Below are 25258 nucleotides of genomic sequence, written 5' to 3'. Positions count from 1 at the left end.
ATAAAAGCAAGTCAAAGATAGATAGATAGAGAGAGAGAGAGAGCTGGCAAATGAGCTACGGGACAAGCAGTGCTCTCATCTTTTGTGGCTTTCACCTGCTCCGTTTCCGACCTGGGTTGGTTCACCCCTCCTTAGACGACCTGGTGACCCTGGGCTCCCCCGGGGTCAACATATCGATGCCGATTTTAACGCGGACCCCTGATCGGCACAGCCCACCGCCACACAGATCTCCTCAGCTCAAGCCGTCCTCGAGCCTCAGCCTCCCAGGAGCTTGGATCACAGGCGCGCGGCACCACGTCCGGCAGCAACTCCGCTTGTTTTTGACCCGATGTGCGGCTTCTGACCCAGGGAAGGATTTATTTATTTATTTATCTATGATTTATTATATATATTTATGTATATAAAAGCAAGTCAAAGATAGATAGATAGAGAGAGAGAGAGAGAGAGAGAGCTGGCAAAAGAGCTACGGGACAAGCAGTGCTATCATCTCTTGTGGGGTTTGGGAAATCAAGCCGGCCCGTGGGGCGGTGCTCTCCGGCATCGTAGTCTGCAGGATTTGAACCTGCGCGGGGAGACCCCAGTGGATTTCAAGTCCGCCGCCTTAACCACTCGGCCACGACTACCGCTGGAGGGGCGGGTAGGGGCGCAGTTGGTGTGGGAGACCGTTTGGGATCACGTGGCGTTGAGGGCGGGGAGGGAAGCGCAAGACACGCCAGCGTCCCAAAAAGCGCAAAAGCAGCTCCGGCTATGTCAGAAGTGGGGTTCGAACCCACGCCTCCGGGGGAGACTGCGACCTGAACGCAGCGCCTTAGACCGCTCGGCCATCCTGACCTGCTGACCCGGGGGCCGCTGGCCGCTGGCCCTCGCAAAGCTCACAGCGTGCTCGAGACTGGACACCCAACGGTTGAATGACGCGGGGCGGTGCAGCCAGCGGATGCCTCGCCTTGGCCGTAGAACGCTACGAAAGTGCGATGACGGGACACAGCGGAGGCGGTCGGCCACGGCGAGCCTGGAAAGGCCCTGCCGTGCCGTCCTCGTTAGTATAGTGGTGAGTATCCCCGCCTGTCACGCGGGAGACCGGGGTTCGATTCCCCGACGGGGAGGCTGCTCTGCTCCTTTTGCTACCTCGGCCTGTTGTCCGTAAAGAAAGCAGTTGCACCTGCCTTTGTCCTCACGACCAAAAGGTCGAGTTCCGCTGTGTCACTCAGGCTGCACGGCGGCGGCTACTCACAGGAGCTGTCCCAGAACCGATTGGCACGGGGGCTTTCACCTGCTCCGTTTCCGACCTGGGTTGGTTCACCCCTCCTTAGACAACCTGGTGACCCTGGGCTCCCCCGGGGTCACCATATCGATGCCGATTTTAACACGGACCCCTGATCGGCACAGCCCACCGCCACACAGATCTCCTCAGCTCAAGCCGTCCTCGAGCCTCAGCCTCCCAGGAGCTTGGATCACAGGCGCGCGCCACCACGTCCGGCAGCAACTCCGCTTGTTTTTGACCCGATGTGCGGCCTCTGACCCAGGGAAGGATTTATTTATTTATTTATCTATGATTTATTATATATATTTATGTATATAAAAGCAAGTCAAAGATAGATAGATAGAGAGAGAGAGAGAGCTGGCAAATGAGCTACGGGACAAGCAGTGCTCTCATCTTTTGTGGCTTTCACCTGCTCCGTTTCCGACCTGGGTTGGTTCACCCCTCCTTAGACGACCTGGTGACCCTGGGCTCCCCCGGGGTCACCATATCGATGCCGATTTTAACGCGGACCCCTGATCGGCACAGCCCACCGCCACACAGATCTCCTCAGCTCAAGCCGTCCTCGAGCCTCAGCCTCCCAGGAGCTTGGATCACAGGCGCGCGGCACCACGTCCGGCAGCAACTCCGCTTGTTTTTGACCCGATGTGCGGCTTCTGACCCAGGGAAGGATTTATTTATTTATTTATCTATGATTTATTATATATATTTATGTATATAAAAGCAAGTCAATGATAGATAGATAGAGAGAGAGAGAGAGCTGGCAAATGAGCTACGGGACAAGCAGTGCTCTCATCTTTTGTGGCTTTCACCTGCTCCGTTTCCGACCTGGGTTGGTTCACCCCTCCTTAGACGACCTGGTGACCCTTTCCAGGCTCGCCGTGGCCGACCGCCTCCGCTGTGTCCCGTCATCGCACTTTCGTAGCGTTCTACGGCCAAGGCGAGGCATCCGCTGGCTGCACCGCCCCGCGTCATTCAACCGTTGGGTGTCCAGTCTCGAGCACGCTGTGAGCTGATAGCAGTGCTATCATCTCTTGTGGGGTTTGGGAAATCAAGCCGGCCCGTGGGGCGGTGCTCTCCGGCATCGTAGTCGGCAGGATTTGAACCTGCGCGGGGAGACCCCAGTGGATTTCAAGTCCGCCGCCTTAACCACTCGGCCACGACTACCGCTGGACGGGCGGGTAGGGGCGCAGTTGGTGTGGGAGACCGTTTGGGATCACGTGGCGTTGAGGGCGGGGAGGGAAGCGCAAGACACGCCAGCGTCCCAAAAAGCGCAAAAGCAGCTCCGGCTATGTCAGAAGTGGGGTTCGAACCCACGCCTCCGGGGGAGACTGCGACCTGAACGCAGCGCCTTAGACCGCTCGGCCATTCTGACCTGCTGACCCGGGGGCCGCTGGCCGCTGGCCCTCGCAAAGCTCACAGCGTGCTCGAGACTGGACACCCAACGGTTGAATGACGCGGGGCGGTGCAGCCAGCGGATGCCTCGCCTTGGCCGTAGAACGCTACGAAAGTGCGATGACGGGACACACCGGAGGCGGTCGGCCACGGCGAGCCTGGAAAGGCCCTGCCGTGCCGTCCTCGTTAGTATAGTGGTGAGTATCCCCGCCTGTCACGCGGGAGACCGGGGTTCGATTCCCCGACGGGGAGGCTGCTCTGCTCCTTTTGCTACCTCGGCCTGTTGTCCGTAAAGAAAGCAGTTGCACCTGCCTTTGTCCTCACGACCAAAAGGTCGAGTTCCGCTGTGTCACTCAGGCTGCACGGCGGCGGCTACTCACAGGAGCTGTCCCAGAACCGATTGGCACGGGGGCTTTCACCTGCTCCGTTTCCGACCTGGGTTGGTTCACCCCTCCTTAGACAACCTGGTGACCCTGGGCTCCCCCGGGGTCACCATATCGATGCCGATTTTAACACGGACCCCTGATCGGCACAGCCCACCGCCACACAGATCTCCTCAGCTCAAGCCGTCCTCGAGCCTCAGCCTCCCAGGAGCTTGGATCACAGGCGCGCGCCACCACGTCCGGCAGCAACTCCGCTTGTTTTTGACCCGATGTGCGGCCTCTGACCCAGGGAAGGATTTATTTATTTATTTATCTATGATTTATTATATATATTTATGTATATAAAAGCAAGTCAAAGATAGATAGATAGAGAGAGAGAGAGAGCTGGCAAATGAGCTACGGGACAAGCAGTGCTCTCATCTTTTGTGGCTTTCACCTGCTCCGTTTCCGACCTGGGTTGGTTCACCCCTCCTTAGACGACCTGGTGACCCTGGGCTCCCCCGGGGTCACCATATCGATGCCGATTTTAACGCGGACCCCTGATCGGCACAGCCCACCGCCACACAGATCTCCTCAGCTCAAGCCGTCCTCGAGCCTCAGCCTCCCAGGAGCTTGGATCACAGGCGCGCGGCACCACGTCCGGCAGCAACTCCGCTTGTTTTTGACCCGATGTGCGGCTTCTGACCCAGGGAAGGATTTATTTATTTATTTATCTATGATTTATTATATATATTTATGTATATAAAAGCAAGTCAATGATAGATAGATAGAGAGAGAGAGAGAGCTGGCAAATGAGCTACGGGACAAGCAGTGCTCTCATCTTTTGTGGCTTTCACCTGCTCCGTTTCCGACCTGGGTTGGTTCACCCCTCCTTAGACGACCTGGTGACCCTGGGCTCCCCCGGGGTCACCATATCGATGCCGATTTTAACGCGGACCCCTGATCGGCACAGCCCACCGCCACACAGATCTCCTCAGCTCAAGCCGTCCTCGAGCCTCAGCCTCCCAGGAGCTTGGATCACAGGCGCGCGGCACCACGTCCGGCAGCAACTCCGCTTGTTTTTGACCCGATGTGCGGCCTCTGACCCAGGGAAGGATTTATTTATTTATTTATCTATGATTTATTATATATATTTATGTATATAAAAGCAAGTCAAAGATAGATAGATAGAGAGAGAGAGAGAGCTGGCAAATGAGCTACGGGACAAGCAGTGCTCTCATCTTTTGTGGCTTTCACCTGCTCCGTTTCCGACCTGGGTTGGTTCACCCCTCCTTAGACGACCTGGTGACCCTGGGCTCCCCCGGGGTCACCATATCGATGCCGATTTTAACGCGGACCCCTGATCGGCACAGCCCACCGCCACACAGATCTCCTCAGCTCAAGCCGTCCTCGAGCCTCAGCCTCCCAGGAGCTTGGATCACAGGCGCGCGGCACCACGTCCGGCAGCAACTCCGCTTGTTTTTGACCCGATGTGCGGCTTCTGACCCAGGGAAGGATTTATTTATTTATTTATCTATGATTTATTATATATATTTATGTATATAAAAGCAAGTCAATGATAGATAGATAGAGAGAGAGAGAGAGCTGGCAAATGAGCTACGGGACAAGCAGTGCTCTCATCTTTTGTGGCTTTCACCTGCTCCGTTTCCGACCTGGGTTGGTTCACCCCTCCTTAGACGACCTGGTGACCCTGGGCTCCCCCGGGGTCACCATATCGATGCCGATTTTAACGCGGACCCCTGATCGGCACAGCCCACCGCCACACAGATCTCCTCAGCTCAAGCCGTCCTCGAGCCTCAGCCTCCCAGGAGCTTGGATCACAGGCGCACGGCACCACGTCCGGCAGCAACTCCGCTTGTTTTTGACCCGATGTGCGGCTTCTGACCCAGGGAAGGATTTATTTATTTATTTATCTATGATTTATTATATATATTTATGTATATAAAAGCAAGTCAAAGATAGATAGATAGAGAGAGAGAGAGAGAGAGAGAGCTGGCAAAAGAGCTACGGGACAAGCAGTGCTATCATCTCTTGTGGGGTTTGGGAAATCAAGCCGGCCCGTGGGGCGGTGCTCTCCGGCATCGTAGTCGGCAGGATTTGAACCTGCGCGGGGAGACCCCAGTGGATTTCAAGTCCGCCGCCTTAACCACTCGGCCACGACTACAGCTGGACGGGCGGGTAGGGGCGCAGTTGGTGTGGGAGACCGTTTGGGATCACGTGGCGTTGAGGGCGGGGAGGGAAGCGCAAGACACGCCAGCGTCCCAAAAAGCGCAAAAGCAGCTCCGGCTATGTCAGAAGTGGGGTTCGAACCCACGCCTCCGGGGGAGACTGCGACCTGAACGCAGCGCCTTAGACCGCTCGGCCATCCTGACCTGCTGACCCGGGGGCTGCTGGCCGCTGGCCGCTGGCCCTCGCAAAGCTCACAGCGTGCTCGAGACTGGACACCCAACGGTTGAATGACGCGGGGCGGTGCAGCCAGCGGATGCCTCGCCTTGGCCGTAGAACGCTACGAAAGTGCGATGACGGGACACAGCGGAGGCGGTCAGCCACGGCGAGCCTGGAAAGGCCCTGCCGTGCCGTCCTCGTTAGTATAGTGGTGAGTATCCCCGCCTGTCACGCGGGAGACCGGGGTTCGATTCCCCGACGGGGAGGCTGCTCTGCTCCTTTTGCTACCTCGGCCTGTTGTCCGTAAAGAAAGCAGTTGCACCTGCCTTTGTCCTCACGACCAAAAGGTCGAGTTCCGCTGTGTCACTCAGGCTGCACGGCGGCGGCTACTCACAGGAGCTGTCCCAGAACCGATTGGCACGGGGGCTTTCACCTGCTCCGTTTCCGACCTGGGTTGGTTCACCCCTCCTTAGACGACCTGGTGACCCTGGGCTCCCCCGGGGTCACCATATCGATGCCGATTTTAACACGGACCCCTGATCGGCACAGCCCACCGCCACACAGATCTCCTCAGCTCAAGCCGTCCTCGAGCCTCAGCCTCCCAGGAGCTTGGATCACAGGCGCGCGCCACCACGTCCGGCAGCAACTCCGCTTGTTTTTGACCCGATGTGCGGCTTCTGACCCAGGGAAGGATTTATTTATTTATTTATCTATGATTTATTATATATATTTATGTATATAAAAGCAAGTCAAAGATAGATAGATAGAGATAGCTGGCAAATGAGCTACGGGACAAGCAGTGCTCTCATCTTTTGTGGCTTTCACCTGCTCCGTTTCCGACCTGGGTTGGTTCACCCCTCCTTAGACGACCTGGTGACCCTGGGCTCCCCCGGGGTCACCATATCGATGCCGATTTTAACGCGGACCCCTGATCGGCACAGCCCACCGCCACACAGATCTCCTCAGCTCAAGCCGTCCTCGAGCCTCAGCCTCCCAGGAGCTTGGATCACAGGCGCGCGGCACCACGTCCGGCAGCAACTCCGCTTGTTTTTGACCCGATGTGCGGCTTCTGACCCAGGGAAGGATTTATTTATTTATTTATCTATGATTTATTATATATATTTATGTATATAAAAGCAAGTCAATGATAGATAGATAGAGAGAGAGAGAGAGCTGGCAAATGAGCTACGGGACAAGCAGTGCTCTCATCTTTTGTGGCTTTCACCTGCTCCGTTTCCGACCTGGGTTGGTTCACCCCTCCTTAGACGACCTGGTGACCCTGGGCTCCCCCGGGGTCACCATATCGATGCCGATTTTAACGCGGACCCCTGATCGGCACAGCCCACCGCCACACAGATCTCCTCAGCTCAAGCCGTCCTCGAGCCTCAGCCTCCCAGGAGCTTGGATCACAGGCGCACGGCACCACGTCCGGCAGCAACTCCGCTTGTTTTTGACCCGATGTGCGGCTTCTGACCCAGGGAAGGATTTATTTATTTATTTATCTATGATTTATTATATATATTTATGTATATAAAAGCAAGTCAAAGATAGATAGATAGAGAGAGAGAGAGAGAGAGAGAGCTGGCAAAAGAGCTACGGGACAAGCAGTGCTATCATCTCTTGTGGGGTTTGGGAAATCAAGCCGGCCCGTGGGGCGGTGCTCTCCGGCATCGTAGTCGGCAGGATTTGAACCTGCGCGGGGAGACCCCAGTGGATTTCAAGTCCGCCGCCTTAACCACTCGGCCACGACTACAGCTGGACGGGCGGGTAGGGGCGCAGTTGGTGTGGGAGACCGTTTGGGATCACGTGGCGTTGAGGGCGGGGAGGGAAGCGCAAGACACGCCAGCGTCCCAAAAAGCGCAAAAGCAGCTCCGGCTATGTCAGAAGTGGGGTTCGAACCCACGCCTCCGGGGGAGACTGCGACCTGAACGCAGCGCCTTAGACCGCTCGGCCATCCTGACCTGCTGACCCGGGGGCTGCTGGCCGCTGGCCGCTGGCCCTCGCAAAGCTCACAGCGTGCTCGAGACTGGACACCCAACGGTTGAATGACGCGGGGCGGTGCAGCCAGCGGATGCCTCGCCTTGGCCGTAGAACGCTACGAAAGTGCGATGACGGGACACAGCGGAGGCGGTCAGCCACGGCGAGCCTGGAAAGGCCCTGCCGTGCCGTCCTCGTTAGTATAGTGGTGAGTATCCCCGCCTGTCACGCGGGAGACCGGGGTTCGATTCCCCGACGGGGAGGCTGCTCTGCTCCTTTTGCTACCTCGGCCTGTTGTCCGTAAAGAAAGCAGTTGCACCTGCCTTTGTCCTCACGACCAAAAGGTCGAGTTCCGCTGTGTCACTCAGGCTGCACGGCGGCGGCTACTCACAGGAGCTGTCCCAGAACCGATTGGCACGGGGGCTTTCACCTGCTCCGTTTCCGACCTGGGTTGGTTCACCCCTCCTTAGACGACCTGGTGACCCTGGGCTCCCCCGGGGTCACCATATCGATGCCGATTTTAACACGGACCCCTGATCGGCACAGCCCACCGCCACACAGATCTCCTCAGCTCAAGCCGTCCTCGAGCCTCAGCCTCCCAGGAGCTTGGATCACAGGCGCGCGCCACCACGTCCGGCAGCAACTCCGCTTGTTTTTGACCCGATGTGCGGCCTCTGACCCAGGGAAGGATTTATTTATTTATTTATCTATGATTTATTATATATATTTATGTATATAAAAGCAAGTCAAAGATAGATAGATAGAGAGAGAGAGAGAGCTGGCAAATGAGCTACGGGACAAGCAGTGCTCTCATCTTTTGTGGCTTTCACCTGCTCCGTTTCCGACCTGGGTTGGTTCACCCCTCCTTAGACGACCTGGTGACCCTGGGCTCCCCCGGGGTCACCATATCGATGCCGATTTTAACGCGGACCCCTGATCGGCACAGCCCACCGCCACACAGATCTCCTCAGCTCAAGCCGTCCTCGAGCCTCAGCCTCCCAGGAGCTTGGATCACAGGCGCGCGGCACCACGTCCGGCAGCAACTCCGCTTGTTTTTGACCCGATGTGCGGCTTCTGACCCAGGGAAGGATTTATTTATTTATTTATCTATGATTTATTATATATATTTATGTATATAAAAGCAAGTCAAAGATAGATAGATAGAGAGAGAGAGAGAGAGAGAGAGAGCTGGCAAAAGAGCTACGGGACAAGCAGTGCTATCATCTCTTGTGGGGTTTGGGAAATCAAGCCGGCCCGTGGGGCGGTGCTCTCCGGCATCGTAGTCGGCAGGATTTGAACCTGCGCGGGGAGACCCCAGTGGATTTCAAGTCCGCCGCCTTAACCACTCGGCCACGACTACAGCTGGACGGGCGGGTAGGGGCGCAGTTGGTGTGGGAGACCGTTTGGGATCACGTGGCGTTGAGGGCGGGGAGGGAAGCGCAAGACACGCCAGCGTCCCAAAAAGCGCAAAAGCAGCTCCGGCTATGTCAGAAGTGGGGTTCGAACCCACACCTCCGGGGGAGACTGCGACCTGAACGCAGCGCCTTAGACCGCTCGGCCATCCTGACCTGCTGACCCGGGGGCTGCTGGCCGCTGGCCGCTGGCCCTCGCAAAGCTCACAGCGTGCTCGAGACTGGACACCCAACGGTTGAATGACGCGGGGCGGTGCAGCCAGCGGATGCCTCGCCTTGGCCGTAGAACGCTACGAAAGTGCGATGACGGGACACAGCGGAGGCGGTCAGCCACGGCGAGCCTGGAAAGGCCCTGCCGTGCCGTCCTCGTTAGTATAGTGGTGAGTATCCCCGCCTGTCACGCGGGAGACCGGGGTTCGATTCCCCGACGGGGAGGCTGCTCTGCTCCTTTTGCTACCTCGGCCTGTTGTCCGTAAAGAAAGCAGTTGCACCTGCCTTTGTCCTCACGACCAAAAGGTCGAGTTCCGCTGTGTCACTCAGGCTGCACGGCGGCGGCTACTCACAGGAGCTGTCCCAGAACCGATTGGCACGGGGGCTTTCACCTGCTCCGTTTCCGACCTGGGTTGGTTCACCCCTCCTTAGACGACCTGGTGACCCTGGGCTCCCCCGGGGTCACCATATCGATGCCGATTTTAACACGGACCCCTGATCGGCACAGCCCACCGCCACACAGATCTCCTCAGCTCAAGCCGTCCTCGAGCCTCAGCCTCCCAGGAGCTTGGATCACAGGCGCGCGCCACCACGTCCGGCAGCAACTCCGCTTGTTTTTGACCCGATGTGCGGCCTCTGACCCAGGGAAGGATTTATTTATTTATTTATCTATGATTTATTATATATATTTATGTATATAAAAGCAAGTCAAAGATAGATAGATAGAGAGAGAGAGAGAGCTGGCAAATGAGCTACGGGACAAGCAGTGCTCTCATCTTTTGTGGCTTTCACCTGCTCCGTTTCCGACCTGGGTTGGTTCACCCCTCCTTAGACGACCTGGTGACCCTGGGCTCCCCCGGGGTCACCATATCGATGCCGATTTTAACGCGGACCCCTGATCGGCACAGCCCACCGCCACACAGATCTCCTCAGCTCAAGCCGTCCTCGAGCCTCAGCCTCCCAGGAGCTTGGATCACAGGCGCGCGGCACCACGTCCGGCAGCAACTCCGCTTGTTTTTGACCCGATGTGCGGCTTCTGACCCAGGGAAGGATTTATTTATTTATTTATCTATGATTTATTATATATATTTATGTATATAAAAGCAAGTCAAAGATAGATAGATAGAGAGAGAGAGAGAGCTGGCAAATGAGCTACGGGACAAGCAGTGCTCTCATCTTTTGTGGCTTTCACCTGCTCCGTTTCCGACCTGGGTTGGTTCACCCCTCCTTAGACGACCTGGTGACCCTGGGCTCCCCCGGGGTCACCATATCGATGCCGATTTTAACGCGGACCCCTGATCGGCACAGCCCACCGCCACACAGATCTCCTCAGCTCAAGCCGTCCTCGAGCCTCAGCCTCCCAGGAGCTTGGATCACAGGCGCGCGGCACCACGTCCGGCAGCAACTCCGCTTGTTTTTGACCCGATGTGCGGCCTCTGACCCAGGGAAGGATTTATTTATTTATTTATCTATGATTTATTATATATATTTATGTATATAAAAGCAAGTCAAAGATAGATAGATAGAGAGAGAGAGAGAGCTGGCAAATGAGCTACGGGACAAGCAGTGCTCTCATCTTTTGTGGCTTTCACCTGCTCCGTTTCCGACCTGGGTTGGTTCACCCCTCCTTAGACGACCTGGTGACCCTGGGCTCCCCCGGGGTCACCATATCGATGCCGATTTTAACGCGGACCCCTGATCGGCACAGCCCACCGCCACACAGATCTCCTCAGCTCAAGCCGTCCTCGAGCCTCAGCCTCCCAGGAGCTTGGATCACAGGCGCGCGGCACCACGTCCGGCAGCAACTCCGCTTGTTTTTGACCCGATGTGCGGCCTCTGACCCAGGGAAGGATTTATTTATTTATTTATCTATGATTTATTATATATATTTATGTATATAAAAGCAAGTCAAAGATAGATAGATAGAGAGAGAGAGAGAGCTGGCAAATGAGCTACGGGACAAGCAGTGCTCTCATCTTTTGTGGCTTTCACCTGCTCCGTTTCCGACCTGGGTTGGTTCACCCCTCCTTAGACGACCTGGTGACCCTGGGCTCCCCCGGGGTCACCATATCGATGCCGATTTTAACGCGGACCCCTGATCGGCACAGCCCACCGCCACACAGATCTCCTCAGCTCAAGCCGTCCTCGAGCCTCAGCCTCCCAGGAGCTTGGATCACAGGCGCGCGGCACCACGTCCGGCAGCAACTCCGCTTGTTTTTGACCCGATGTGCGGCTTCTGACCCAGGGAAGGATTTATTTATTTATTTATCTATGATTTATTATATATATTTATGTATATAAAAGCAAGTCAATGATAGATAGATAGAGAGAGAGAGAGAGCTGGCAAATGAGCTACGGGACAAGCAGTGCTCTCATCTTTTGTGGCTTTCACCTGCTCCGTTTCCGACCTGGGTTGGTTCACCCCTCCTTAGACGACCTGGTGACCCTGGGCTCCCCCGGGGTCACCATATCGATGCCGATTTTAACGCGGACCCCTGATCGGCACAGCCCACCGCCACACAGATCTCCTCAGCTCAAGCCGTCCTCGAGCCTCAGCCTCCCAGGAGCTTGGATCACAGGCGCGCGGCACCACGTCCGGCAGCAACTCCGCTTGTTTTTGACCCGATGTGCGGCTTCTGACCCAGGGAAGGATTTATTTATTTATTTATCTATGATTTATTATATATATTTATGTATATAAAAGCAAGTCAAAGATAGATAGATAGAGAGAGAGAGAGAGAGAGAGAGCTGGCAAAAGAGCTACGGGACAAGCAGTGCTATCATCTCTTGTGGGGTTTGGGAAATCAAGCCGGCCCGTGGGGCGGTGCTCTCCGGCATCGTAGTCGGCAGGATTTGAACCTGCGCGGGGAGACCCCAGTGGATTTCAAGTCCGCCGCCTTAACCACTCGGCCACGACTACAGCTGGACGGGCGGGTAGGGGCGCAGTTGGTGTGGGAGACCGTTTGGGATCACGTGGCGTTGAGGGCGGGGAGGGAAGCGCAAGACACGCCAGCGTCCCAAAAAGCGCAAAAGCAGCTCCGGCTATGTCAGAAGTGGGGTTCGAACCCACGCCTCCGGGGGAGACTGCGACCTGAACGCAGCGCCTTAGACCGCTCGGCCATCCTGACCTGCTGACCCGGGGGCTGCTGGCCGCTGGCCGCTGGCCCTCGCAAAGCTCACAGCGTGCTCGAGACTGGACACCCAACGGTTGAATGACGCGGGGCGGTGCAGCCAGCGGATGCCTCGCCTTGGCCGTAGAACGCTACGAAAGTGCGATGACGGGACACAGCGGAGGCGGTCAGCCACGGCGAGCCTGGAAAGGCCCTGCCGTGCCGTCCTCGTTAGTATAGTGGTGAGTATCCCCGCCTGTCACGCGGGAGACCGGGGTTCGATTCCCCGACGGGGAGGCTGCTCTGCTCCTTTTGCTACCTCGGCCTGTTGTCCGTAAAGAAAGCAGTTGCACCTGCCTTTGTCCTCACGACCAAAAGGTCGAGTTCCGCTGTGTCACTCAGGCTGCACGGCGGCGGCTACTCACAGGAGCTGTCCCAGAACCGATTGGCACGGGGGCTTTCACCTGCTCCGTTTCCGACCTGGGTTGGTTCACCCCTCCTTAGACGACCTGGTGACCCTGGGCTCCCCCGGGGTCACCATATCGATGCCGATTTTAACACGGACCCCTGATCGGCACAGCCCACCGCCACACAGATCTCCTCAGCTCAAGCCGTCCTCGAGCCTCAGCCTCCCAGGAGCTTGGATCACAGGCGCGCGCCACCACGTCCGGCAGCAACTCCGCTTGTTTTTGACCCGATGTGCGGCCTCTGACCCAGGGAAGGATTTATTTATTTATTTATCTATGATTTATTATATATATTTATGTATATAAAAGCAAGTCAAAGATAGATAGATAGAGAGAGAGAGAGAGCTGGCAAATGAGCTACGGGACAAGCAGTGCTCTCATCTTTTGTGGCTTTCACCTGCTCCGTTTCCGACCTGGGTTGGTTCACCCCTCCTTAGACGACCTGGTGACCCTGGGCTCCCCCGGGGTCACCATATCGATGCCGATTTTAACGCGGACCCCTGATCGGCACAGCCCACCGCCACACAGATCTCCTCAGCTCAAGCCGTCCTCGAGCCTCAGCCTCCCAGGAGCTTGGATCACAGGCGCGCGGCACCACGTCCGGCAGCAACTCCGCTTGTTTTTGACCCGATGTGCGGCTTCTGACCCAGGGAAGGATTTATTTATTTATTTATCTATGATTTATTATATATATTTATGTATATAAAAGCAAGTCAATGATAGATAGATAGAGAGAGAGAGAGAGCTGGCAAATGAGCTACGGGACAAGCAGTGCTCTCATCTTTTGTGGCTTTCACCTGCTCCGTTTCCGACCTGGGTTGGTTCACCCCTCCTTAGACGACCTGGTGACCCTGGGCTCCCCCGGGGTCACCATATCGATGCCGATTTTAACGCGGACCCCTGATCGGCACAGTCCACCGCCACACAGATCTCCTCAGCTCAAGCCGTCCTCGAGCCTCAGCCTCCCAGGAGCTTGGATCACAGGCGCGCGGCACCACGTCCGGCAGCAACTCCGCTTGTTTTTGACCCGATGTGCGGCCTCTGACCCAGGGAAGGATTTATTTATTTATTTATCTATGATTTATTATATATATTTATGTATATAAAAGCAAGTCAAAGATAGATAGATAGAGAGAGAGAGAGAGCTGGCAAATGAGCTACGGGACAAGCAGTGCTCTCATCTTTTGTGGCTTTCACCTGCTCCGTTTCCGACCTGGGTTGGTTCACCCCTCCTTAGACGACCTGGTGACCCTGGGCTCCCCCGGGGTCACCATATCGATGCCGATTTTAACGCGGACCCCTGATCGGCACAGCCCACCGCCACACAGATCTCCTCAGCTCAAGCCGTCCTCGAGCCTCAGCCTCCCAGGAGCTTGGATCACAGGCGCGCGGCACCACGTCCGGCAGCAACTCCGCTTGTTTTTGACCCGATGTGCGGCTTCTGACCCAGGGAAGGATTTATTTATTTATTTATCTATGATTTATTATATATATTTATGTATATAAAAGCAAGTCAATGATAGATAGATAGAGAGAGAGAGAGAGCTGGCAAATGAGCTACGGGACAAGCAGTGCTCTCATCTTTTGTGGCTTTCACCTGCTCCGTTTCCGACCTGGGTTGGTTCACCCCTCCTTAGACGACCTGGTGACCCTGGGCTCCCCCGGGGTCACCATATCGATGCCGATTTTAACGCGGACCCCTGATCGGCACAGCCCACCGCCACACAGATCTCCTCAGCTCAAGCCGTCCTCGAGCCTCAGCCTCCCAGGAGCTTGGATCACAGGCGCGCGGCACCACGTCCGGCAGCAACTCCGCTTGTTTTTGACCCGATGTGCGGCTTCTGACCCAGGGAAGGATTTATTTATTTATTTATCTATGATTTATTATATATATTTATGTATATAAAAGCAAGTCAAAGATAGATAGATAGAGAGAGAGAGAGAGCTGGCAAAAGAGCTACGGGACAAGCAGTGCTATCATCTCTTGTGGGGTTTGGGAAATCAAGCCGGCCCGTGGGGCGGTGCTCTCCGGCATCGTAGTCGGCAGGATTTGAACCTGCGCGGGGAGACCCCAGTTGATTTCAAGTCCGCCGCCTTAACCACTCGGCCACGACTACCGCTGGACGGGCGGGTAGGGGCGCAGTTGGTGTGGGAGACCGTTTGGGATCACGTGGCGTTGAGGGCGGGGAGGGAAGCGCAAGACACGCCAGCGTCCCAAAAAGCGCAAAAGCAGCTCCGGCTATGTCAGAAGTGGGGTTCGAACCCACGCCTCCGGGGGAGACTGCGACCTGAACGCAGCGCCTTAGACCGCTCGGCCATCCTGACCTGCTGACCCGGGGGCTGCTGGTCGCTGGCCGCTGGCCCTCGCAAAGCTCACAGCGTGCTCGAGACTGGACACCCAACGGTTGAATGACGCGGGGCGGTGCAGCCAGCGGATGCCTCGCCTTGGCCGTAGAACGCTACGAAAGTGCGATGACGGGACACAGCGGAGGCGGTCGGCCACGGCGAGCCTGGAAAGGCCCTGCCGTGCCGTCCTCGTTAGTATAGTGGTGAGTATCCCCGCCTGTCACGCGGGAGACCGGGGTTCGATTCCCCGACGGGGAGGCTGCTCTGCTCCTTTTGCTACCTCGGCCTGTTGTCCGTAAAGAAAGCAGTTGCACCTGCCTTTGTCCTCACGACCAAAAGGTCGAGTTCCGCTGTGTCACTCAGGCTGCACGGCGGCGGCTACTCACAGGAGCTGTCCCAGAACCGATTGGCACGGGGGCTTTCACCTGCTCCGTTTCCGACCTGGGTTGGTTCACCCCTCCTTAGACGACCTGGTGACCCTGGGCTCCCCCGGGGTCACCATATCGATGCCGATTTTAACACGGACCCCTGATCGGCACAGCCCACCGCCACACAGATCTCCTCAGCTCAAGCCGTCCTCGAGCCTCAGCCTCCCAGGAGCTTGGATCACAGGCGCGCGCCACCACGTCCGGCAGCAACTCCGCTTGTTTTTGACCCGATGTGCGGCCTCTGACCCAGGGAAGGATTTATTTATTTATTTATCTATGATTTATTATATATATTTATGTATATAAAAGCAAGTCAAAGATAGATAGATAGAGAGAGAGAGAGAGCTGGCAAATGAGCTACGGGACAAGCAGTGCTCTCATCTTTTGTGGCTTTCACCTGCTCCGTTTCCGACCTGGGTTGGTTCACCCCTCCTTAGACGACCTGGTGACCCTGGGCTCCCCCGGGGTCACCATATCGATGCCGATTTTAACGCGGACCCCTGATCGGCACAGCCCACCGCCACACAGATCTCCTCAGCTCAAGCCGTCCTCGAGCCTCAGCCTCCCAGGAGCTTTGATCACAGGCGCGCGGCACCACGTCCGGCAGCAACTCCGCTTGTTTTTGACCCGATGTGCGGCCTCTGACCCAGGGAAGGATTTATTTATTTATTTATCTATGATTTATTATATATATTTATGTATATAAAAGCAAGTCAAAGATAGATAGATAGAGAGAGAGAGAGAGCTGGCAAATGAGCTACGGGACAAGCAGTGCTCTCATCTTTTGTGGCTTTCACCTGCTCCGTTTCCGACCTGGGTTGGTTCACCCCTCCTTAGACGACCTGGTGACCCTGGGCTCCCCCGGGGTCACCATATCGATGCCGATTTTAACGCGGACCCCTGATCGGCACAGCCCACCGCCACACAGATCTCCTCAGCTCAAGCCGTCCTCGAGCCTCAGCCTCCCAGGAGCTTGGATCACAGGCGCGCGGCACCACGTCCGGCAGCAACTCCGCTTGTTTTTGACCCGATGTGCGGCTTCTGACCCAGGGAAGGATTTATTTATTTATTTATCTATGATTTATTATATATATTTATGTATATAAAAGCAAGTCAATGATAGATAGATAGAGAGAGAGAGAGAGCTGGCAAATGAGCTACGGGACAAGCAGTGCTCTCATCTTTTGTGGCTTTCACCTGCTCCGTTTCCGACCTGGGTTGGTTCACCCCTCCTTAGACGACCTGGTGACCCTGGGCTCCCCCGGGGTCACCATATCGATGCCGATTTTAACGCGGACCCCTGATCGGCACAGCCCACCGCCACACAGATCTCCTCAGCTCAAGCCGTCCTCGAGCCTCAGCCTCCCAGGAGCTTGGATCACAGGCGCGCGGCACCACGTCCGGCAGCAACTCCGCTTGTTTTTGACCCGATGTGCGGCTTCTGACCCAGGGAAGGATTTATTTATTTATTTATCTATGATTTATTATATATATTTATGTATATAAAAGCAAGTCAAAGATAGATAGATAGAGAGAGAGAGAGAGAGAGAGAGAGAGAGAGCTGGCAAAAGAGCTACGGGACAAGCAGTGCTATAATCTCTTGTGGGGTTTGGGAAATCAAGCCGGCCCGTGGGGCGGTGCTCTCCGGCATCGTAGTCGGCAGGATTTGAACCTGCGCGGGGAGACCCCAGTGGATTTCAAGTCCGCCGCCTTAACCACTCGGCCACGACTACCGCTGGACGGGCGGGTAGGGGCGCAGTTGGTGTGGGAGACCGTTTGGGATCACGTGGCGTTGAGGGCGGGGAGGGAAGCGCAAGACACGCCAGCGTCCCAAAAAGCGCAAAAGCAGCTCCGGCTATGTCAGAAGTGGGGTTCGAACCCACGCCTCCGGGGGAGACTGCGACCTGAACGCAGCGCCTTAGACCGCTCGGCCATCCTGACCTGCTGACCCGGGGGCTGCTGGTCGCTGGCCGCTGGCCCTCGCAAAGCTCACAGCGTGCTCGAGACTGGACACCCAACGGTTGAATGACGCGGGGCGGTGCAGCCAGCGGATGCCTCGCCTTGGCCGTAGAACGCTACGAAAGTGTGATGACGGGACACAGCGGAGGCGGTCGGCCACGGCGAGCCTGGAAAGGCCCTGCCGTGCCGTCCTCGTTAGTATAGTGTTGAGTATCCCCGCCTGTCACGCGGGAGACCGGGGTTCGATTCCCCGACGGGGAGGCTGCTCTGCTCCTTTTGCTACCTCGGCCTGTTGTCCGTAAAGAAAGCAGTTGCACCTGCCTTTGTCCTCACGACCAAAAGGTCGAGTTCCGCTGTGTCACTCAGGCTGCACGGCGGCGGCTACTCACAGGAGCTGTCCCAGAACCGATTGGCACGGGGGCTTTCACCTGCTCCGTTTCCGACCTGGGTTGGTTCACCCCTCCTTAGACGACCTGGTGACCCTGGGCTCCCCCGGGGTCACCATATCGATGCCGATTTTAACACAGACCCCTGATCGGCACAGCCCACCGCCACACAGATCTCCTCAGCTCAAGCCGTCCTCGAGCCTCAGCCTCCCAGGAGCTTGGATCACAGGCGCGCGCCACCACGTCCGGCAGCAACTCCGCTTGTTTTTGACCCGATGTGCGGCCTCTGACCCAGGGAAGGATTTATTTATTTATTTATCTATGATTTATTATATATATTTATGTATATAAAAGCAAGTCAAAGATAGATAGATAGAGAGAGAGAGAGAGCTGGCAAATGAGCTACGGGACAAGCAGTGCTCTCATCTTTTGTGGCTTTCACCTGCTCCGTTTCCGACCTGGGTTGGTTCACCCCTCCTTAGACGACCTGGTGACCCTGGGCTCCCCCGGGGTCACCATATCGATGCCGATTTTAACGCGGACCCCTGATCGGCACAGCCCACCGCCACACAGATCTCCTCAGCTCAAGCCGTCCTCGAGCCTCAGCCTCCCAGGAGCTTGGATCACAGGCGCGCGGCACCACGTCCGGCAGCAACTCCGCTTGTTTTTGACCCGATGTGCGGCTTCTGACCCAGGGAAGGATTTATTTATTTATTTATCTATGATTTATTATATATATTTATGTATATAAAAGCAAGTCAATGATAGATAGATAGAGAGAGAGAGAGAGCTGGCAAATGAGCTACGGGACAAGCAGTGCTCTCATCTTTTGTGGCTTTCACCTGCTCCGTTTCCGACCTGGGTTGGTTCACCCCTCCTTAGACGACCTGGTGACCCTGGGCTCCCCCGGGGTCACCATATCGATGCCGATTTTAACGCGGACCCCTGATCGGCACAGCCCACCGCCACACAGATCTCCTCAGCTCAAGCCGTCCTCGAGCCTCAGCCTCCCAGGAGCTTGGATCACAGGCGCGCGGCACCACGTCCGGCAGCAACTCCGCTTGTTTTTGACCCGATGTGCGGCTTCTGACCCAGGGAAGGATTTATTTATTTATTTATCTATGATTTATTATATATATTTATGTATATAAAAGCAAGTCAATGATAGATAGATAGAGAGAGAGAGAGAGAGAGAGAGAGAGAGAGAGAGAGAGAGAGAGAGAGAGAGAGAGAGAGAGAGCTGGCAAAAGAGCTGGCAAAAGAGCTACGGGACAAGCAGTGCTATCATCTCTTGTGGGGTTTGGGAAATCAAGCCGGCCCGTGGGGCGGTGATCTCCGGCATCGTAGTCGGCAGGATTTGAACCTGCGCGGGGAGACCCCAGTGGATTTCAAGTCCGCCGCCTTAACCACTCGGCCACGACTACCGCTGGACGGGCGGGTAGGGGCGCAGTTGGTGTGGGAGACCGTTTGGGATCACGTGGCGTTGAGGGCGGGGAGGGAAGCGCAAGACACGCCAGCGTCCCAAAAAGCGCAAAAGCAGCTCCGGCTATGTCAGAAGTGGGGTTCGAACCCACGCCTCCGGGGGAGACTGCGACCTGAACGCAGCGCCTTAGACCGCTCGGCCATCCTGACCTGCTGACCCGGGGGCTGCTGGCCGCTGGCCGCTGGCCCTCGCAAAGCTCACAGCGTGCTCGAGACTGGACACCCAACGGTTGAATGACGCGGGGCGGTGCAGCCAGCGGATGCCTCGCCTTGGCCGTAGAACGCTACGAAAGTGCGATGACGGGACACAGCGGAGGCGGTCGGCCACGGCGAGCCTGGAAAGGCCCTGCCGTGCCGTCCTCGTTAGTATAGTGGTGAGTATCCCCGCCTGTCACGCGGGAGACCGGGGTTCGATTCCCCGACGGGGAGGCTGCTCTGCTCCTTTTGCTACCTCGGCCTGTTGTCCGTAAAGAAAGCAGTTGCACCTGCCTTTGTCCTCACGACCAAAAGGTCGAGTTCCGCTGTGTCACTCAGGCTGCACGGCGGCGGCTACTCACAGGAGCTGTCCCAGAACCGATTGGCACGGGGGCTTTCACCTGCTCCGTTTCCGACCTGGGTTGGTTCACCCCTCCTTAGACGACCTGGTGACCCTGGGCTCCCCCGGGGTCACCATATCGATGCCGATTTTAACACGGACCCCTGATCGGCACAGCCCACCGCCACACAGATCTCCTCAGCTCAAGCCGTCCTCGAGCCTCAGCCTCCCAGGAGCTTGGATCACAGGCACGCGCCACCACGTCCGGCAGCAACTCCGCTTGTTTTTGACCCGATGTGCGGCCTCTGACCCAGGGAAGGATTTATTTATTTATTTATCTATGATTTATTATATATATTTATGTATATAAAAGCAAGTCAAAGATAGATAGATAGAGAGAGAGAGAGAGCTGGCAAATGAGCTACGGGACAAGCAGTGCTCTCATCTTTTGTGGCTTTCACCTGCTCCGTTTCCGACCTGGGTTGGTTCACCCCTCCTTAGACGACCTGGTGACCCTGGGCTCCCCCGGGGTCACCATATCGATGCCGATTTTAACGCGGACCCCTGATCGGCACAGCCCACCGCCACACAGATCTCCTCAGCTCAAGCCGTCCTCGAGCCTCAGCCTCCCAGGAGCTTGGATCACAGGCGCGCGGCACCACGTCCGGCAGCAACTCCGCTTGTTTTTGACCCGATGTGCGGCCTCTGACCCAGGGAAGGATTTATTTATTTATTTATCTATGATTTATTATATATATTTATGTATATAAAAGCAAGTCAAAGATAGATAGATAGAGAGAGAGAGAGAGCTGGCAAATGAGCTACGGGACAAGCAGTGCTCTCATCTTTTGTGGCTTTCACCTGCTCCGTTTCCGACCTGGGTTGGTTCACCCCTCCTTAGACGACCTGGTGACCCTGGGCTCCCCCGGGGTCACCATATCGATGCCGATTTTAACGCGGACCCCTGATCGGCACAGCCCACCGCCACACAGATCTCCTCAGCTCAAGCCGTCCTCGAGCCTCAGCCTCCCAGGAGCTTGGATCACAGGCGCGCGGCACCACGTCCGGCAGCAACTACGCTTGTTTTTGACCCGATGTGCGGCTTCTGACCCAGGGAAGGATTTATTTATTTATTTATCTATGATTTATTATATATATTTATGTATATAAAAGCAAGTCAATGATAGATAGATAGAGAGAGAGAGAGAGCTGGCAAATGAGCTACGGGACAAGCAGTGCTCTCATCTTTTGTGGCTTTCACCTGCTCCGTTTCCGACCTGGGTTGGTTCACCCCTCCTTAGACGACCTGGTGACCCTGGGCTCCCCCGGGGTCACCATATCGATGCCGATTTTAACGCGGACCCCTGATCGGCACAGCCCACCGCCACACAGATCTCCTCAGCTCAAGCCGTCCTCGAGCCTCAGCCTCCCAGGAGCTTGGATCACAGGCGCGCGGCACCACGTCCGGCAGCAACTCCGCTTGTTTTTGACCCGATGTGCGGCTTCTGACCCAGGGAAGGATTTATTTATTTATTTATCTATGATTTATTATATATATTTATGTATATAAAAGCAAGTCAAAGATAGATAGATAGATAGAGAGAGAGAGAGAGAGAGAGAGAGAGAGCTGGCAAAAGAGCTGGCAAAAGAGCTACGGGACAAGCAGTGCTATCATCTCTTGTGGGGTTTGGGAAATCAAGCCGGCCCGTGGGGCGGTGATCTCCGGCATCGTAGTCGGCAGGATTTGAACCTGCGCGGGGAGACCCCAGTGGATTTCAAGTCCGCCGCCTTAACCACTCGGCCACGACTACCGCTGGACGGGCGGGTAGGGGCGCAGTTGGTGTGGGAGACCGTTTGGGATCACGTGGCGTTGAGGGCGGGGAGGGAAGCGCAAGACACGCCAGCGTCCCAAAAAGCGCAAAAGCAGCTCCGGCTATGTCAGAAGTGGGGTTCGAACCCACGCCTCCGGGGGAGACTGCGACCTGAACGCAGCGCCTTAGACCGCTCGGCCATCCTGACCTGCTGACCCGGGGGCTGCTGGCCGCTGGCCGCTGGCCCTCGCAAAGCTCACAGCGTGCTCGAGACTGGACACCCAACGGTTGAATGACGCGGGGCGGTGCAGCCAGCGGATGCCTCGCCTTGGCCGTAGAACGCTACGAAAGTGCGATGACGGGACACAGCGGAGGCGGTCGGCCACGGCGAGCCTGGAAAGGCCCTGCCGTGCCGTCCTCGTTAGTATAGTGGTGAGTATCCCCGCCTGTCACGCGGGAGACCGGGGTTCGATTCCCCGACGGGGAGGCTGCTCTGCTCCTTTTGCTACCTCGGCCTGTTGTCCGTAAAGAAAGCAGTTGCACCTGCCTTTGTCCTCACGACCAAAAGGTCGAGTTCCGCTGTGTCACTCAGGCTGCACGGCGGCGGCTACTCACAGGAGCTGTCCCAGAACCGATTGGCACGGGGGCTTTCACCTGCTCCGTTTCCGACCTGGGTTGGTTCACCCCTCCTTAGACGACCTGGTGACCCTGGGCTCCCCCGGGGTCACCATATCGATGCCGATTTTAACACGGACCCCTGATCGGCACAGCCCACCGCCACACAGATCTCCTCAGCTCAAGCCGTCCTCGAGCCTCAGCCTCCCAGGAGCTTGGATCACAGGCGCGCGCCACCACGTCCGGCAGCAACTCCGCTTGTTTTTGACCCGATGTGCGGCCTCTGACCCAGGGAAGGATTTATTTATTTATTTATCTATGATTTATTATATATATTTATGTATATAAAAGCAAGTCAAAGATAGATAGATAGAGAGAGAGAGAGAGCTGGCAAATGAGCTACGGGACAAGCAGTGCTCTCATCTTTTGTGGCTTTCACCTGCTCCGTTTCCGACCTGGGTTGGTTCACCCCTCCTTAGACGACCTGGTGACCCTGGGCTCCCCCGGGGTCACCATATCGATGCCGATTTTAACGCGGACCCCTGATCGGCACAGCCCACCGCCACACAGATCTCCTCAGCTCAAGCCGTCCTCGAGCCTCAGCCTCCCAGGAGCTTGGATCACAGGCGCGCGGCACCACGTCCGGCAGCAACTCCGCTTGTTTTTGACCCGATGTGCGGCTTCTGACCCAGGGAAGGATTTATTTATTTATTTATCTATGATTTATTATATATATTTATGTATATAAAAGCAAGTCAATGATAGATAGATAGAGAGAGAGAGAGAGCTGGCAAATGAGCTACGGGACAAGCAGTGCTCTCATCTTTTGTGGCTTTCACCTGCTCCGTTTCCGACCTGGGTTGGTTCACCCCTCCTTAGACGACCTGGTGACCCTGGGCTCCCCCGGGGTCACCATATCGATGCCGATTTTAACGCGGACCCCTGATCGGCACAGCCCACCGCCACACAGATCTCCTCAGCTCAAGCCGTCCTCGAGCCTCAGCCTCCCAGGAGCTTGGATCACAGGCGCGCGGCACCACGTCCGGCAGCAACTCCGCTTGTTTTTGACCCGATGTGCGGCCTCTGACCCAGGGAAGGATTTATTTATTTATTTATCTATGATTTATTATATATATTTATGTATATAAAAGCAAGTCAAAGATAGATAGATAGAGAGAGAGAGAGAGCTGGCAAATGAGCTACGGGACAAGCAGTGCTCTCATCTTTTGTGGCTTTCACCTGCTCCGTTTCCGACCTGGGTTGGTTCACCCCTCCTTAGACGACCTGGTGACCCTGGGCTCCCCCGGGGTCACCATATCGATGCCGATTTTAACGCGGACCCCTGATCGGCACAGCCCACCGCCACACAGATCTCCTCAGCTCAAGCCGTCCTCGAGCCTCAGCCTCCCAGGAGCTTGGATCACAGGCGCGCGGCACCACGTCCGGCAGCAACTCCGCTTGTTTTTGACCCGATGTGCGGCTTCTGACCCAGGGAAGGATTTATTTATTTATTTATCTATGATTTATTATATATATTTATGTATATAAAAGCAAGTCAATGATAGATAGATAGAGAGAGAGAGAGAGCTGGCAAATGAGCTACGGGACAAGCAGTGCTCTCATCTTTTGTGGCTTTCACCTGCTCCGTTTCCGACCTGGGTTGGTTCACCCCTCCTTAGACGACCTGGTGACCCTGGGCTCCCCCGGGGTCACCATATCGATGCCGATTTTAACGCGGACCCCTGATCGGCACAGCCCACCGCCACACAGATCTCCTCAGCTCAAGCCGTCCTCGAGCCTCAGCCTCCCAGGAGCTTGGATCACAGGCGCGCGGCACCACGTCCGGCAGCAACTCCGCTTGTTTTTGACCCGATGTGCGGCTTCTGACCCAGGGAAGGATTTATTTATTTATTTATCTATGATTTATTATATATATTTATGTATATAAAAGCAAGTCAAAGATAGATAGATAGATAGAGAGAGAGAGAGAGAGAGAGAGAGAGAGAGAGAGAGAGCTGGCAAAAGAGCTACGGGACAAGCAGTGCTATCATCTCTTGTGGGGTTTGGGAAATCAAGCCGGCCCGTGGGGCGGTGATCTCCGGCATCGTAGTCGGCAGGATTTGAACCTGCGCGGGGAGACCCCAGTGGATTTCAAGTCCGCCGCCTTAACCACTCGGCCACGACTACCGCTGGACGGGCGGGTAGGGGCGCAGTTGGTGTGGGAGACCGTTTGGGATCACGTGGCGTTGAGGGCGGGGAGGGAAGCGCAAGACACGCCAGCGTCCCAAAAAGCGCAAAAGCAGCTCCGGCTATGTCAGAAGTGGGGTTCGAACCCACGCCTCCGGGGGAGACTGCGACCTGAACGCAGCGCCTTAGACCGCTCGGCCATCCTGACCTGCTGACCCGGGGGCTGCTGGCCGCTGGCCGCTGGCCCTCGCAAAGCTCACAGCGTGCTCGAGACTGGACACCCAACGGTTGAATGACGCGGGGCGGTGCAGCCAGCGGATGCCTCGCCTTGGCCGTAGAACGCTACGAAAGTGCGATGACGGGACACAGCGGAGGCGGTCGGCCACGGCGAGCCTGGAAAGGCCCTGCCGTGCCGTCCTCGTTAGTATAGTGGTGAGTATCCCCGCCTGTCACGCGGGAGACCGGGGTTCGATTCCCCGACGGGGAGGCTGCTCTGCTCCTTTTGCTACCTCGGCCTGTTGTCCGTAAAGAAAGCAGTTGCACCTGCCTTTGTCCTCACGACCAAAAGGTCGAGTTCCGCTGTGTCACTCAGGCTGCACGGCGGCGGCTACTCACAGGAGCTGTCCCAGAACCGATTGGCACGGGGGCTTTCACCTGCTCCGTTTCCGACCTGGGTTGGTTCACCCCTCCTTAGACGACCTGGTGACCCTGGGCTCCCCCGGGGTCACCATATCGATGCCGATTTTAACACGGACCCCTGATCGGCACAGCCCACCGCCACACAGATCTCCTCAGCTCAAGCCGTCCTCGAGCCTCAGCCTCCCAGGAGCTTGGATCACAGGCGCGCGGCACCACGTCCGGCAGCAACTCCGCTTGTTTTTGACCCGATGTGCGGCTTCTGACCCAGGGAAG

At 56.3% G+C, this 25258-nt stretch overlaps 32 non-coding genes across 32 annotated transcripts; 10 read left to right on the top strand and 22 right to left on the bottom strand.

Annotated features, from left to right (window-relative positions):
• Nucleotides 1-541: 541 nt before the first annotated feature.
• Nucleotides 542-623, bottom strand: trnas-uga (transfer RNA serine (anticodon UGA)). Its single transcript has one exon. It is a non-coding gene; the product is annotated as a tRNA-Ser (tRNA).
• Nucleotides 624-748: 125 nt separating this feature from the next.
• Nucleotides 749-831, bottom strand: trnal-cag (transfer RNA leucine (anticodon CAG)). Its single transcript has one exon. It is a non-coding gene; the product is annotated as a tRNA-Leu (tRNA).
• A 200-nt stretch (nt 832-1031) lies between these two features.
• On the top strand, nt 1032-1103 carry trnad-guc (transfer RNA aspartic acid (anticodon GUC)). Its single transcript has one exon. It is a non-coding gene; the product is annotated as a tRNA-Asp (tRNA).
• A 1240-nt stretch (nt 1104-2343) lies between these two features.
• Nucleotides 2344-2425, bottom strand: trnas-uga (transfer RNA serine (anticodon UGA)). The gene has a single exon. It is a non-coding gene; the product is annotated as a tRNA-Ser (tRNA).
• Nucleotides 2426-2550: 125 nt separating this feature from the next.
• trnal-cag (transfer RNA leucine (anticodon CAG)) lies at nt 2551-2633 on the bottom strand. The gene has a single exon. It is a non-coding gene; the product is annotated as a tRNA-Leu (tRNA).
• A 200-nt stretch (nt 2634-2833) lies between these two features.
• Nucleotides 2834-2905, top strand: trnad-guc (transfer RNA aspartic acid (anticodon GUC)). The gene has a single exon. It is a non-coding gene; the product is annotated as a tRNA-Asp (tRNA).
• Nucleotides 2906-5118: 2213 nt separating this feature from the next.
• trnas-uga (transfer RNA serine (anticodon UGA)) lies at nt 5119-5200 on the bottom strand. Its single transcript has one exon. It is a non-coding gene; the product is annotated as a tRNA-Ser (tRNA).
• Nucleotides 5201-5325: 125 nt separating this feature from the next.
• On the bottom strand, nt 5326-5408 carry trnal-cag (transfer RNA leucine (anticodon CAG)). The gene has a single exon. It is a non-coding gene; the product is annotated as a tRNA-Leu (tRNA).
• Nucleotides 5409-5615: 207 nt separating this feature from the next.
• Nucleotides 5616-5687, top strand: trnad-guc (transfer RNA aspartic acid (anticodon GUC)). Its single transcript has one exon. It is a non-coding gene; the product is annotated as a tRNA-Asp (tRNA).
• Nucleotides 5688-7092: 1405 nt separating this feature from the next.
• trnas-uga (transfer RNA serine (anticodon UGA)) lies at nt 7093-7174 on the bottom strand. Its single transcript has one exon. It is a non-coding gene; the product is annotated as a tRNA-Ser (tRNA).
• Nucleotides 7175-7299: 125 nt separating this feature from the next.
• Nucleotides 7300-7382, bottom strand: trnal-cag (transfer RNA leucine (anticodon CAG)). The gene has a single exon. It is a non-coding gene; the product is annotated as a tRNA-Leu (tRNA).
• Nucleotides 7383-7589: 207 nt separating this feature from the next.
• On the top strand, nt 7590-7661 carry trnad-guc (transfer RNA aspartic acid (anticodon GUC)). The gene has a single exon. It is a non-coding gene; the product is annotated as a tRNA-Asp (tRNA).
• Nucleotides 7662-8676: 1015 nt separating this feature from the next.
• On the bottom strand, nt 8677-8758 carry trnas-uga (transfer RNA serine (anticodon UGA)). The gene has a single exon. It is a non-coding gene; the product is annotated as a tRNA-Ser (tRNA).
• A 125-nt stretch (nt 8759-8883) lies between these two features.
• Nucleotides 8884-8966, bottom strand: trnal-cag (transfer RNA leucine (anticodon CAG)). Its single transcript has one exon. It is a non-coding gene; the product is annotated as a tRNA-Leu (tRNA).
• Nucleotides 8967-9173: 207 nt separating this feature from the next.
• On the top strand, nt 9174-9245 carry trnad-guc (transfer RNA aspartic acid (anticodon GUC)). The gene has a single exon. It is a non-coding gene; the product is annotated as a tRNA-Asp (tRNA).
• A 2613-nt stretch (nt 9246-11858) lies between these two features.
• On the bottom strand, nt 11859-11940 carry trnas-uga (transfer RNA serine (anticodon UGA)). Its single transcript has one exon. It is a non-coding gene; the product is annotated as a tRNA-Ser (tRNA).
• Nucleotides 11941-12065: 125 nt separating this feature from the next.
• trnal-cag (transfer RNA leucine (anticodon CAG)) lies at nt 12066-12148 on the bottom strand. Its single transcript has one exon. It is a non-coding gene; the product is annotated as a tRNA-Leu (tRNA).
• Nucleotides 12149-12355: 207 nt separating this feature from the next.
• trnad-guc (transfer RNA aspartic acid (anticodon GUC)) lies at nt 12356-12427 on the top strand. Its single transcript has one exon. It is a non-coding gene; the product is annotated as a tRNA-Asp (tRNA).
• Nucleotides 12428-14632: 2205 nt separating this feature from the next.
• trnas-uga (transfer RNA serine (anticodon UGA)) lies at nt 14633-14714 on the bottom strand. The gene has a single exon. It is a non-coding gene; the product is annotated as a tRNA-Ser (tRNA).
• Nucleotides 14715-14839: 125 nt separating this feature from the next.
• Nucleotides 14840-14922, bottom strand: trnal-cag (transfer RNA leucine (anticodon CAG)). The gene has a single exon. It is a non-coding gene; the product is annotated as a tRNA-Leu (tRNA).
• A 207-nt stretch (nt 14923-15129) lies between these two features.
• Nucleotides 15130-15201, top strand: trnad-guc (transfer RNA aspartic acid (anticodon GUC)). The gene has a single exon. It is a non-coding gene; the product is annotated as a tRNA-Asp (tRNA).
• A 1821-nt stretch (nt 15202-17022) lies between these two features.
• On the bottom strand, nt 17023-17104 carry trnas-uga (transfer RNA serine (anticodon UGA)). The gene has a single exon. It is a non-coding gene; the product is annotated as a tRNA-Ser (tRNA).
• A 125-nt stretch (nt 17105-17229) lies between these two features.
• trnal-cag (transfer RNA leucine (anticodon CAG)) lies at nt 17230-17312 on the bottom strand. Its single transcript has one exon. It is a non-coding gene; the product is annotated as a tRNA-Leu (tRNA).
• Nucleotides 17313-19058: 1746 nt separating this feature from the next.
• On the bottom strand, nt 19059-19140 carry trnas-uga (transfer RNA serine (anticodon UGA)). Its single transcript has one exon. It is a non-coding gene; the product is annotated as a tRNA-Ser (tRNA).
• A 125-nt stretch (nt 19141-19265) lies between these two features.
• trnal-cag (transfer RNA leucine (anticodon CAG)) lies at nt 19266-19348 on the bottom strand. Its single transcript has one exon. It is a non-coding gene; the product is annotated as a tRNA-Leu (tRNA).
• Nucleotides 19349-19555: 207 nt separating this feature from the next.
• On the top strand, nt 19556-19627 carry trnad-guc (transfer RNA aspartic acid (anticodon GUC)). The gene has a single exon. It is a non-coding gene; the product is annotated as a tRNA-Asp (tRNA).
• Nucleotides 19628-21462: 1835 nt separating this feature from the next.
• On the bottom strand, nt 21463-21544 carry trnas-uga (transfer RNA serine (anticodon UGA)). The gene has a single exon. It is a non-coding gene; the product is annotated as a tRNA-Ser (tRNA).
• Nucleotides 21545-21669: 125 nt separating this feature from the next.
• Nucleotides 21670-21752, bottom strand: trnal-cag (transfer RNA leucine (anticodon CAG)). The gene has a single exon. It is a non-coding gene; the product is annotated as a tRNA-Leu (tRNA).
• A 207-nt stretch (nt 21753-21959) lies between these two features.
• Nucleotides 21960-22031, top strand: trnad-guc (transfer RNA aspartic acid (anticodon GUC)). The gene has a single exon. It is a non-coding gene; the product is annotated as a tRNA-Asp (tRNA).
• A 2233-nt stretch (nt 22032-24264) lies between these two features.
• trnas-uga (transfer RNA serine (anticodon UGA)) lies at nt 24265-24346 on the bottom strand. The gene has a single exon. It is a non-coding gene; the product is annotated as a tRNA-Ser (tRNA).
• A 125-nt stretch (nt 24347-24471) lies between these two features.
• Nucleotides 24472-24554, bottom strand: trnal-cag (transfer RNA leucine (anticodon CAG)). Its single transcript has one exon. It is a non-coding gene; the product is annotated as a tRNA-Leu (tRNA).
• A 207-nt stretch (nt 24555-24761) lies between these two features.
• trnad-guc (transfer RNA aspartic acid (anticodon GUC)) lies at nt 24762-24833 on the top strand. Its single transcript has one exon. It is a non-coding gene; the product is annotated as a tRNA-Asp (tRNA).
• Nucleotides 24834-25258: the final 425 nt, after the last annotated feature.

The sequence above is a fragment of the Amia ocellicauda genome, chromosome 19 (genome assembly GCF_036373705.1).
Source record: "Amia ocellicauda isolate fAmiCal2 chromosome 19, fAmiCal2.hap1, whole genome shotgun sequence".
Taxonomy (NCBI): domain Eukaryota; kingdom Metazoa; phylum Chordata; class Actinopteri; order Amiiformes; family Amiidae; genus Amia; species Amia ocellicauda.
Note: the sequence above shows the minus strand (reverse complement) of the source record. Positions and strands in the feature narration are given on the sequence as shown.